The sequence below is a fragment of the Patagioenas fasciata genome, chromosome Z (genome assembly GCF_037038585.1).
Source record: "Patagioenas fasciata isolate bPatFas1 chromosome Z, bPatFas1.hap1, whole genome shotgun sequence".
Taxonomy (NCBI): domain Eukaryota; kingdom Metazoa; phylum Chordata; class Aves; order Columbiformes; family Columbidae; genus Patagioenas; species Patagioenas fasciata.
Window position 1 is genome coordinate 11,762,270 of NC_092560.1, and position 12,237 is coordinate 11,774,506.

At 41.6% G+C, this 12,237-nt stretch overlaps 1 pseudogene; it reads left to right on the forward strand.

Annotated features, from left to right (window-relative positions):
* The first annotated feature begins 9,172 nt into the window (after positions 1 to 9,172).
* On the forward strand, positions 9,173 to 10,145 carry LOC139826403 (histone-lysine N-methyltransferase SETMAR-like; annotated as a pseudogene).
* Positions 10,146 to 12,237: the final 2,092 nt, after the last annotated feature.

The following is a 12,237-nucleotide window of genomic DNA, read 5'->3' on the forward strand; positions in this document are numbered from 1 at the left end:
CACACGACTCCTACATTAAACATAATGCCTATTACAATAATCTTCCTGGTCTCCAGGTTTAATTAATGAGCAGTCTAGGAATCTGCTTCTTGTGTACATTCATTTTTCTGGCTTACACACCACCTCTGTGAATTCGCTCTCAGCTCCAACACTGGCTGCATCTCCACAGTGGCTCTGCAGCCACCCTTTGTCACCAGGCTCACCTGGTATAGTCAGGTGACAAACATATCTCTGATTCCCACATCTGAACAGAGCTTATGGACTGGGAATGTGGAAAAAGACAAAAAAAAAAAAAAAAATCCTAAATGTTAGGTTAGCAACAAGAAAAAGCTTCCTACCAAAGCTGGGATTTTGCTGTACACCTATCTTTCAGACGCTGCAGGGGCTTCAATCCCTAGTGCCAGAAGTCAAACCAGATCTCTAATTTCTTCTTTTACTTCCATTTCAGTTCTTTTAAGGTTGTACTTATTAAACAAGCTAGTAACAAAATGAAATGAAAAAAAAAAAAAGAGGAAAAAAGAAAGTGGAGGAGTGTAGAAGCAGATCACTCACAAGACCATTGGAGGCATGCTCTGCTTTCTTCTGTTCCCTGGGCTCTCTTTTTTTCACCTGGCTCACACAAACCTCCCCTGGTGTTGGTAGTGATTAGTTATCTCTGATACAGCTTTTTGGGGCAGAGCCGCACTGAAAAAGAAGCAGAGGTCAGGTGGTAGAGGGAGATTTTGGCATCCACTCTCCTTAACATAAAGGCAGGAATGTTATACAAAGGCATGCAGGGTACCAGGTTGTGGAGCTGGCAACCCTTTTTTCCTAGGCACCCCTTTTCCCTCAGCAGAACACCGGTCTGCACGATTTGTTCCTCCTGGATTTCAGTGTTGTGTCTCAGGGTTACTAAAGGCAAGGGCTGACCTCCAGTCCAGGAACCAGGCTCTAAGTATGGAGTTCACCCCACCAACTCATTCCTTGTTCCACCTTGGACACTGTGGGATATCTAAGACCCAGTCCACAGGCACTGGGTGCACAGGGGAGCTGTGGGAAACACTCCTGTGTCTTCCTGGAAAATTGGGAGAGGACACTCTGGAGCATCCCAGATGGAAAAAGACATGTGGGTTTGGATCCGGTTCCCTGCCAAGGGAAAGTGAGGGTGATGGAAATATCTCAAGGTTTTCCCCACCTCCACAGCAGCAAATCCCATGTAATCCAGAAGCCCAGCTGCTGCAGTCTTATGGGTGCTCTGCTGACTGTCTGCCTCAACAGTGTTTTCCCACCAGGCTGGTGCTGTACACTGAGTGAAATGTCCCCTCTGCACCTCACACAAGCATGGAGGAAAGATCTGGGGTCAGTTCAGCCTTGTTAGTTAATAATTGAAGTCCTGGTTGCCTGCTACTATCTGTGGCCATTTAGGGTTGAATTGCTGCTTGTGTTTACAAACCCACATTTGCAGCATTTGTTTGCAAATGTTCTTGTAGCTCCTTTGTGCTGCATTCACAGGGCAGGCAGAGTAAGGGCAACAATAAAAATCAAGTAGAAAACAATTTGTTCAATGCCAGTGGAATGGGGCAGCAGATCCCTTGACCTCACCTACTAAAGCCATTTTAAACCTGATAAAAGTCTAACTCCGTATTTTTAACAGATGACTACACCTTCTCTAATGTCACATCAGCTTTTCTGAGAAGCTGCCAGAAGTTGGCTGGCTCGAGCTGTGGTTTTCAAAGATTTCTGAATGCCCAGTTCTCGATCCTTTTAGTAGAAAGAAAGTGTCCGAAGTGCAGAGGGACGTGTGGTAATTTCCATGGTAACTCTTTGGAGAGATGCTTGCCAGGGTGGAGACCTCCTCTGCACCAAGGAAAAACAGAAACATCTCCACTTCTGGCTTTTGAGCTGTGCCACAATACAAACGTGAGGCCACATCAGATTTTGGGTTTTAATTTTTGCTTTCAGGAGCAAATAGCCTCTCAGGCAGGGCAGAGCAAAGAGTTGCCTGAGCAGGGGCAGGGAGGAGGCTCAGGGGGGTGTACAGCTCTAAGGGGACAGCGGCCCATGCAGGACCCCATGCCAGGACAGAGGAATCAGAAATGAAAAGAGCAAATGTAAAGAAACAACCATGCCTCAACCCAGTCGCCAGTGCCACCCACTGTGTCACCAAAGGGGAGGAGTGTGGCAAAGAGAGCAGGAAGACAGGAGAGGTGTAAGGAGCAAAGCTGCGATGTTTCTCCTAGTGTTTGTTTCTCCTAGTGTTTCTCAATACCAGAATCAGTAACTAGAAGCTTGTTAATTGGCAATAAATCAAATTGATTGAAATTTCCTGACACAAAGGAGTGGGTTTTGGCCAGCAACAGAAAGAAGCTGCCTGGTAAAGCAGAAGAATATGCATTGCTTATTCCTGTAGTTTTGCTGATGGAAGTAATGGATGTCGGTTGTTCAGGACTAGAGATACCTGAATTGAAATCTTTGCTCTACCATGGCCTAAGATCTTCAAGTTAAGAGTATGCAAATGTTCTTACAGAAAACATGCTTTATCAGTTGTCAACTTTGCACACAAAGGACAAGTATCCAAGGCAACATCTGTGGCAGCTTTTACACTTAAGGTCAGACTTAATTATTTTTCTCTGAGCCTCCAAATACGTAAGTTGAATGAAAAGGGGCAGCCTAATTCGGCATCAGCCTGGGCAAGAATTATCCTGCCTTCCAGAAAGCACTAACTGTGTTAAATGGAAGGGAAGAAAGTGTGCTGCATTAGAGGAGTGAGGCGCTGACCTTTCCAGAGGTTAACAGGCAATGCACAGAGTGGAGATTTTTTGTTCATTAGGAGGAAACATGAGAGTGTAATTAGAAACAGGCCTTGCTGTATGGTTTTGCCTACTACTACTATTCAACACAGTAGAATAGAGGAAGGTATCCGCTAGGCTGGGAACTGAATTTACAGTTGGAAATTTAACAGTGAGTGAATAAAATAGGCACTATTATTTTTTTTTTTCCCCCATAGAATCTGGGAGACCAAACTGCAATTGAGTGTTTGAGGCAAAAATCAGTTGAATACGGTATTATTATTTGATAGTGTAGGTAATGAAGAGGAATGTACAGCATTCAAATGTATCATAAGATGGATGCAACAATAACAGGCAGTACGAAAACTATAAGCATACTACCTGAAATGGATCTATTCACGTTGTCTTGGAACCTGTTCATAGAAGACCCTGAGCCAAAATTCAGTTGCCATCTCACCAGCTGTGCATGAAGACTGGAAACAAAGACTTTTTCTTTCTTTCAGGTAGGCCCCTGCAGCCTGTGAAGGTTAATGGGAACTGCAGGAGCATTTGCCCTACAGGAAGGTGGAATTAGAAAAAACACATGATTAAAATGTTTGACTAGAGGTTTGGTCTTTAGCACCTACAACCTACATGGATACATTGAAACTAATTGTTTGTTTGTTTCTTTGTTTTTTCCATCACAGAAAAAACTCTCATGAATGTTGTGAAATGTTGAAGTTGAGCAGGAAGAAGGTGGTCAAGATGCAAGGCTGTTCAACACTCTATACTGGGAATCTTGTTGTTGAATTGCTCATGCTCACTGCCACATACTTAAGCTACTTAGATGCTTTAAAAACCTGATCTGAATGGGCTGTAAGAACGTTGTAAGCCAGGGGTTTGACACAATCTCTTGGTCATAGAAATGACTCCTGACTCAGGTGGTGTAATGCTTGAATCACTGGAAACAGAAGTGTCATCATGTCTCTTTCCATTCAGCTGGCATCTACAGGACAAGCTTCATAGCCTGAAAAAGACCAGAAATCCACTGCCTTTTCAGACAAAATCTTCTGGGTACTGTTTTGAGACATGTGCTTTATAGTCACAGATCTGTCATTCCAGCAGTGTATCATATTTTCTGACACACATCAAAAAATGTGTTTTAAAATACCAGACTGCAAGCACAAGGAAGGATTCCCCCTATATGAATGCTAAGAATAATTTTTTCTTCTTCATGGCACATTTGAGGGTTTTGAACAGGTGGATGACCCAAGTTAAATCCACTTCTCACCCTGGGTTCTTCCCTGTTAAGGGTAAACACAGGTGCATGGTAGCAAATCTTCTTGCAACTCAGATAAGGTGAATTTACATGGTACCGTAAGAACTGAGTAAGTTAAGCTACCTATTGTGTGAGAAAACTGAAAAATCCTGAGGTAAAAAGCTTAAAAAAATCTATTTATAGGAGAAGTGGTGTAATGTATAGTCTCTACATTTTAAATAACAATGTGTATAATGTGCTAAGTAAGCCTCTCAAATACCATGATTTATTATACCTTCACAAACTTTGTGAGGATAGCTTTTACATTTGTTGCATTGGAGGATATATTCTCAGCCAAACGTTTCTGGACCCTGTTGATCTGAATTGACTTTTGAACTGTGACTTGTTCTTTGTTCCTAGTGTGATTCCTCCAAGCTTTTATTTACTGCAGTATGTGAAAGGTTACATTTTGTGGAGACCTAATGCCCAATAAGAAGAACTCTATGAAGCCATTCACACAGTAACACATGTATCTTCTGTGAATACCAGAAATCAGTTCCTGCCTCTACAGGTTATGTAGGCAATCATGAGTTAATGGTCAAGGTCAAAATCAAGTCCTCAGTGTCAGGAAAGGGCTAACGTTAGTTAAGTGGCTCTACATGAAGTGGTCCACACTGCTGTCTGCATGCCTAGGTATCTTGGCCTGTGACTTCCATTAGCACTTGAAAGGACACCAACAAATCCTTCATTTTCAAAATAGGAGTATACACTCATATTTTAGCACATTCCTGGGAAGTCTGGAGCAATGCACTCCTTGTGACTCGGGGCGAGTTGTTTCCAGATGCTCTTTTCGTCAGTCAGTCAAGCAGGGTTTGTGCACAGAGCTGCTCCTCAAATTGCAACCCTCCTCATGAGCTCATTCAGCAGAACAAATACCCGTGCTCCCTGGGTTGGAGTTTAAGAATAAAAGGCAGCAGGACTTCCCCATTCTGCTTCCTACTGAGTCAGCAGCTTGGGCTTTGTTAAGCCAAAGATTTAGTGGCTTTATATTGCTGAAAGTACAAAAAGACTCTGGGTACAAGATACAGCAGATTTTCTCTTGGAGTAAGGATGCTCCCTGTACAGAGTAGGAAGAGTTCCTTTCAGCATCCTTGGCATGATGAGAATATGGCTGTCTCCCACCTCAGTCTAGTTTTCACTCTACCTCCCAGAGTCTACCAAGAACAATAAATCTGCTTCTCTTCTACCCATGCATGGATTTTGTCTGGAGGAGGATCATCTTCAGGCGGATGATGAGGTCTTCTAAAAAGTCGCCATATTTTGAAACTCTTATCAACTAGGTTGATGGAGGTAAGGCTGGAGGGAGAAGTGCAGAAGGATGGTGGCATGTGCCACCGTAGTCCATCCATGAGCTGGGCACCTTCTGCAATCCAGATCAGCTCCCAGGATTTCTGGAGGAGCTCAGTCAGATGTTCCAGGGAGGCTGAAATTGAGAACAGAATCCCTCAGGTTTGGGGGTACAGAGGGCAGCTTTGCAAATCTCTGGAATTAATCTCCGCAGTCAAAAAATATATAATGATTTTACTCTCCTTTTAAATGCTACATTCAAAAGCATCAATGCAAAACTTGTTGAAAGCAACAGGAGCGATTATAAAATCTTTTGGGCAGAGACTGGATTTTGACAGTCTCTACCAGAGTGAAACATTATCTTTGAGCAGAACACACAAGTGTTATAGTTAAAAGAAAATGACAAAAATGCAGTTGATACACTGCCACCTTGTATGTCTTCGACTGCTGGAAGTCTGTGACTCCTGGGTTTGAGTTTCAAATGGCATAAAAAGTACATTGGCATTGAGTATAATTACTATTAACCGCATGCCTTGCTACCCACTCTTATTGATGCAGACATTGTCCTGGTTTCACTTAAGCTCTGTGTAAACTTGCATTTTGCTGCCATAATGTCACAGACATGAATTAGAGCTCCTTGGTGACATCATAGCCATGAGACTTGCCTCACTTTGCTAACTGGCAGTGGAAATGTCATGCCTGATTTTCAGGGATGCAGAAGGTCCAGAGGCAAAGAACAAGGGGCTGAAATAGAGGCCTCTGTGCCAAAAAGAGGCCAATCTCCAACAACAAAGTGAAGCCCTTGCCGGGATTTTAAAATGATCATGTCACAGCTTGGAGCCGCTCTGTAAAAGATCCACCCGCCGCTGTGCAATGGCAGACTTGAGGGCTCGCAGGCGGCAGAACTGTAAAAAGCCAGGAAACCATCAAATAAGCACAGCTGTAACCCATAAAGTCCCCCTTTTACCCTGCAGCAAATCTGAAAACAGCCTAACTTTAAACATCCCTCTTCCTCGTGTCCACAAAGCGTGTGAGATGCAGAAAGCTTGGGACTGAGGACTGGGAGCACCAAAGACGCAAACCCAGTTATCAAACTTGCTTCTAACTCCACCATTGTTAATTTCACTGCTGCCATTCAGAAAAAACTGTGCTAATGAGATGTATTTTATTGAAACACACAGAACAGAAAGACTGGTCATAGAACAGAAATCTTGGAAGGCTGTGTAAGGTGCTGAGGTTATAAAGCAGAAAATGATAAAAACACAGGAAGAAAACTGAATTTTGCAACCCCAAATATCTAGCACAATAAAATAACAGTAAAAAGCCTTTTGTCTGCGACATCATCCGATGGGATTCATTGTTTCCTCTTGCAAACAACCTTATCTGGATAACAGATAAAATTTCCTTTTAGTCCAAGGACTGTAGCTGGCTCCATTTTACAGTCATCTATATGCTACAGGGGTAAGTGAGCAGCACAGATTAGTTTTACTTTTTTGTGGTTTTTTCAAGTTTTTTCTGTATCTGAAAACCTCTCCTAAGATGACTGTCTTAAAAGCAAGTATATTTCTCTTTCATTTTTGTAAAGACCAGAGTTGTCAATGATGTCATAAATTTGGAAAGAACCTCCAATCTCTCTTGCCAGAAGTAAAAGACATGTTTTGTGCCATAGCCATCACTGATTTCAGATTTCACGTTAAGATTTGACCTGCACATGATCAGTGTATCTGATAATTTCAGTGAAAAAAGGCGGACTGTCATTCAAAGGCTGAGGTGACTGATTGGAGTAGAAGTGTACACACACTAGGACACACATTTCTCCCCATTCAGGTCTCTTCCTTTCAAAGTACATATAGTCACTGACCTCTTTGGCTCTTCATCTGTGTCTGCTAAGTCTGATAAACATCTCTGTCACACTGAATATTGTGTGTAATAAGTTCTTCAGGGTGATTTACAGAAAAGATCACCTTGTTTTGGCTTCTAGAGGTGTGCACAGGACAGAAGCAACTAATATTGACCTTGCCAGAATGGAGCATCGATAGCACGGTTGTGAAAGGTGTTATTTCTTTACAACAAATAAATGCATAAATAAAAACCAAGCCATAGCAGTGTTAACGGGTTTGTGTCTAGGTTTAAAAAACCATCAGGAAGTAATTACACGTGTCTACTTTTGTGTTTAATCTTAAACTGTGTAGCACTTGTCCTGTGCTGGATTGAACGACAGGTTTCATGAAAACTCTTGTGACTCATGACTACTGAAGTGCTCGTTGCTTGCTCACCTGCTTTCTTACTCTTCACTGCACCCTAGTCCTCTGCTGGTGGATATGGAAATGATTTCTACTGCAGCAGCACCTCTTATTCTCTCTCTTGCCTGCCAGAATCCACCCAAGGGGATCAGGACTGTATTGTGCCAAATATATATATTCTAGAGCAGAAATTCATAGTCTCTGTGGCTTGCAATCTAAATAAGCAAGACCTGCAGAGAGCAGGAGGGAAGGAAGAGTTATGCTTCCCACTAAGAAGTTAGGGATTTAGTGATTTGCTCAAAGCTGTGCATGTAATTGCTGTCAGAGCTAAGAATTGAAAGTAGGAGTCTAGAGCTCCCAAGTGCCAGAATGAAGAAACTAGACTTGTACATAATTTGCTCTGCTCTAATTAAAGGAAATAAAAATATACCTTAAAAAAGAAATCCAAAAGTTTTATGTTTGATAAGTATTGAAACATGCACAAGTAAAATCCCTCCTTTCTCAAACCCGGATACTGTGTACAGACACACATGAAGATGAATTCAGAGCTTAAGTGGGTGAAGTTTGGTTTATTCCCCTGGAACTGTGCCTGTGTTTACATATATCTGAACTAGAGGTATGATGTCTTTGACAAAATACTCCATTAATATTTTTGTATGTATGCATCTGCACTACAATCTCCAACTGTTGTCTATTAGTCTGCTTTCAGTTGTTTAAACTTTTCACCTTCCTCCTGTGTTCCTAATGGAACAGATTCCTAATGCTCTGTTTTCTGGTGTGGTTGTATTTTTATTTATATATATATATATATATATATATATATATATATATATTTTAAGTTTGGATAGATCGTCCAGCACTTTAAGTAAAAACTTCAGGGATAAATATATAACAGTGGGACTGATCCTTTTGCTCTTCCTCATTCTGAGGTTCCTCTTTTGGTTTCAAGAGCAGAATCTTCCAAGCAAGACACTACTCAGCACAAATAAAGTTGGCAGGAGGAGCCATTAAGCAGAAACAGAACTCCTGTCCTTCAGCCAGAAGACATTATAATTTCTGTGACAAAGAAGATCATGTTGCACTCTTGTTCCTACAATCACAATAAGAGGAACAGTCAGTTCTCAGAAATATGTGATTTGATTTTATTAATAAGCAGTTTTGCATCGTAGAGAGAATTGAGCTAGTACTGCAGCTAGGCTCCTGCAAACAAAAAGAAAAGACCTTGAAGGTCAGATACTCTTGACTCTTTTTGTCTTTAAAAATACAACTGGAGGGGGCTGGGAGTAGTACACTAGCCAGCTGTGACTGTGTGAGGATTGCACCCGCACAGATCAGTCTGAAATTAACCTCCAAAAATGTCTCCACAGGACACAGCCATGGAAAATCAGATGTTTTAAGTATTAGCTTTGTGCAAAAGGAATTGCGTTTTTTGCATTGTTGAAATTTGCTATTTGATATTGGAATACATTCTTAAATAAATGTGGTTATCTTATATAGAATTTTAATGCACTTCTCTTTTTTTTTTTTTTTTCCTACCGACTTATTACTAACTGTTTATTCTCTATATATTTTAGACTATGGAAATGATGTTAGAGAAAAAGCAAATGTGAGTGATTTTCTTATTCAAGTTCAAAATGGGTCATAAAGCAGCAGACACAACTCATATCATTAACGCACTAGGCCCAGGAACTGCTAATGAATATTCAGTGCAGTGGTTGGTCAAGAAGTTTTACAAAGGAGAGAAGAGCTTTGAAGCTGAGGAGCATAGTGGCCAGGCATCAGGAGGTGACAGTGACCAACTGAGAGCAATCATTGAACGTGATCCTCTTACAACTACACCAGAAATTGCTGAAGAACTCAACGTCGAGCATTCTACAGTCATTTGGCACTTGAAGCAAATTGAAAAAGTGAAAAAGTTCGATAAGTGTGTGCCTCATCAGCTGACTGAAAATCAAAAAAAAGTCACATTGAAGTGTCGTCTTCTCTTATTCTGTGCAGCAACGATGAACCATTTCTCCATTGGATTGTGATGTGTGATGACAAGTGGATTTTATATGGCAACCAGTGATGACCACCTCAGTGGTTGGACTGAGAAGAACCTCCAAAGCACTTCACAAAGCCAAACTTGCACCACAAAAAGTTTATGGTCACTGTTCAGTAGTCTGCTGCTGGTCTGATCTGCTGCAGCTTTTTGAATCCCAGTGAAGTGATTCCATCTGAGAAGGTTGCTCAGCAAATCAATGAGCTGCATGAGAAACTGCAAGCCTGAAGGCTGATAGAAAGGACCCAGTTCTTCTCCACAACAATGCTTGACTGCAAGTTTTGCCTCATCCACTTTATTCACTTGACCTCTCACGAACCGACTACCACTTCTTCAAGCATTTTGGCAACTATTTACAGGGAAAACACTTGCACAACCAGCAGGATGCAGAAAATGATTTCCAAGAGTTTGTCAAATTCCAAAGCATTGATTTTTATGCTACAGGAATAAACAAACTTAATTCTCATTGGCAAAACTCTGTTGATTGTGGTAGTTCCTATTTTGATTGATAAAGATGTGTTTGAGCCTCATTATGATGATTTAAAATTAATGGTCCAAAACCACAATTACTTTTGCACTGAGCTAATATCAACATTCAGTTTTATTCTAACTCGTGCCTTCTTGTTCCTACAATGTAAAGGACAGTTAACTCAGCCTGCTTGGCAGAGTGACAAAGAAGGTGTCAGTAGATCTGTGCTGCGCTAGTCACCTCGTTAGACTGAATGTCTATTTATCACATATTTATCACCCCAACCTTTTTTCTAAAACAGTATCTAAACCTTTAGAGACCAGCGGGAAACACTGTTGAAAATGCAGAACAGATGCAGTAACAGAAGGCAGAGCATAGAATCATAGAATAGTTTGGGTTGGAAGGGACCTTCAAAGCACATCTAGTCCAAACCTCTTGCCATGAGCAGGGACATCTTCAGCCAGATCAGGTTGCTCAGAGCCCCATACAGCCTGGCCTTGAATGTCTCCAGGGATGGAGCATCTACCACCTCTCTAGGCAACCTGGGCCAGTGTTTCACCACCCTTGTGAAAAATTTCTTCCTCGTGTACAGCCTGAATCTCCCCTCTTTTAGTTTAAAACCATTACCCCTTGTCCTATTGCAACAGGCCCTGCTAAAAAACATGTACTGGAAAAGAAAGACACTACTGTGAGAAGCTCCTGCTTTACTGAGGGATGGATTTGAGAGGAAGGAGAAAAGGGCACACTGGGAGAATGATTAACATTGTGCAGAGAAAACACAATTTCAGCTGCATGTGGAACAACTGGATACACACCCAGTGAGCCAAGAGCTGGAGAAGCTGAGAGACGTAGGAAACTTCTCAGGAAAGGAAAGCACCACAATGAAAACTCCTGGAAAGCTCACTGAAAAACTTGACGTGGCGGGGTGAGGGGGAGAAGTGCCCAAGGAAGCAGTTGGAGTAGGGAAAAAGAACGCAAAAAAGGCAAGTGAAGACCTAATGATTGAAGCAGAAGCTGCAGTAAAGTGGGGAAACGCAGAGCCTTCTGCCAAGTGACAATCTGCAAAAGAAGAAATGGGCCAATTGAAAGCAAAGGTGGAAAATATCCTCAGATCTAGGCAGAACAACATGGAAAAGATAAAAAACATAAAAGGCACAGGACTTTCAGACAGAATTAGTTCCACCTTAATACAACAACCAATGAAATACGCAAACTTAGCCAAGATATCGTTTATATCACTCAAATAGAAATGTCAGAACTACAAGCTGCAACCGAGGAGATGAAAAACAGTAGAACAGCAGTCAAAAATTCCTAGCATTAATGCTAAAGATATGTGACACCCACCACTTAAAAGAAACCACGGCAGAGCTCAGCAGCAGCGCCTGAGAAAGAAAAGAGATCCCTCCAGCACACTGGAAACACAAAATCATTGTCAAAATGCCCCAAAATGGGTTGGGAGGAACCATGATATCTGGAAATGAGTTATGAATTGTATTTAATCTGAAAGCTTTCTGCAAGTGCTGGACCCCATGGGGTAAAAGGAGCCATGGATGGAAAGTTTTGGGAAAAGTCTGTGTATAGGCTCACCACTGTGTAGACTAGATATTATACATCCACTTAACCCATCGTAGATGTATGCAAACCGAATCACTGGCTTTCAAAGCTCCCAAAACAGCTTGAAGAAATCTTTGTTATGGAGAGTCTTTTGGTCTTAAGCTTGGCTGCTGTTACTAGTCACAATAAGGAAGAGAACAGTGAAGTGCTGTGTGAGAGGAAGAGTGAACAGGCATTTGGCATGAACATTGGTTTGCCAATAGTTGTGGATTGACAATAGTTGCTGAGATGACCCAGACTTCATTGCTGATGTGCTACTGAACAGCAGATCCAAGGAGAGATGAAGAAAAGCAGAGCACCTGAAAAAGTAAAAACAAGTCAAGCAAAGCTCAGATTCAATTATGCCAAAGAGATCATGCTTAAAAACTGGCTTCTCAGTAGACAACAATAAGAAGATTAATTTTTTTTCCTGAGTAGTACAGTAAAGCTAACAGAAACCACAAGAAAGATACAAAATTAAGAACAAGAAAGAGATATCCACTATTCACGCAGCTTAACATAGCAGTCTCTCAGAGCCA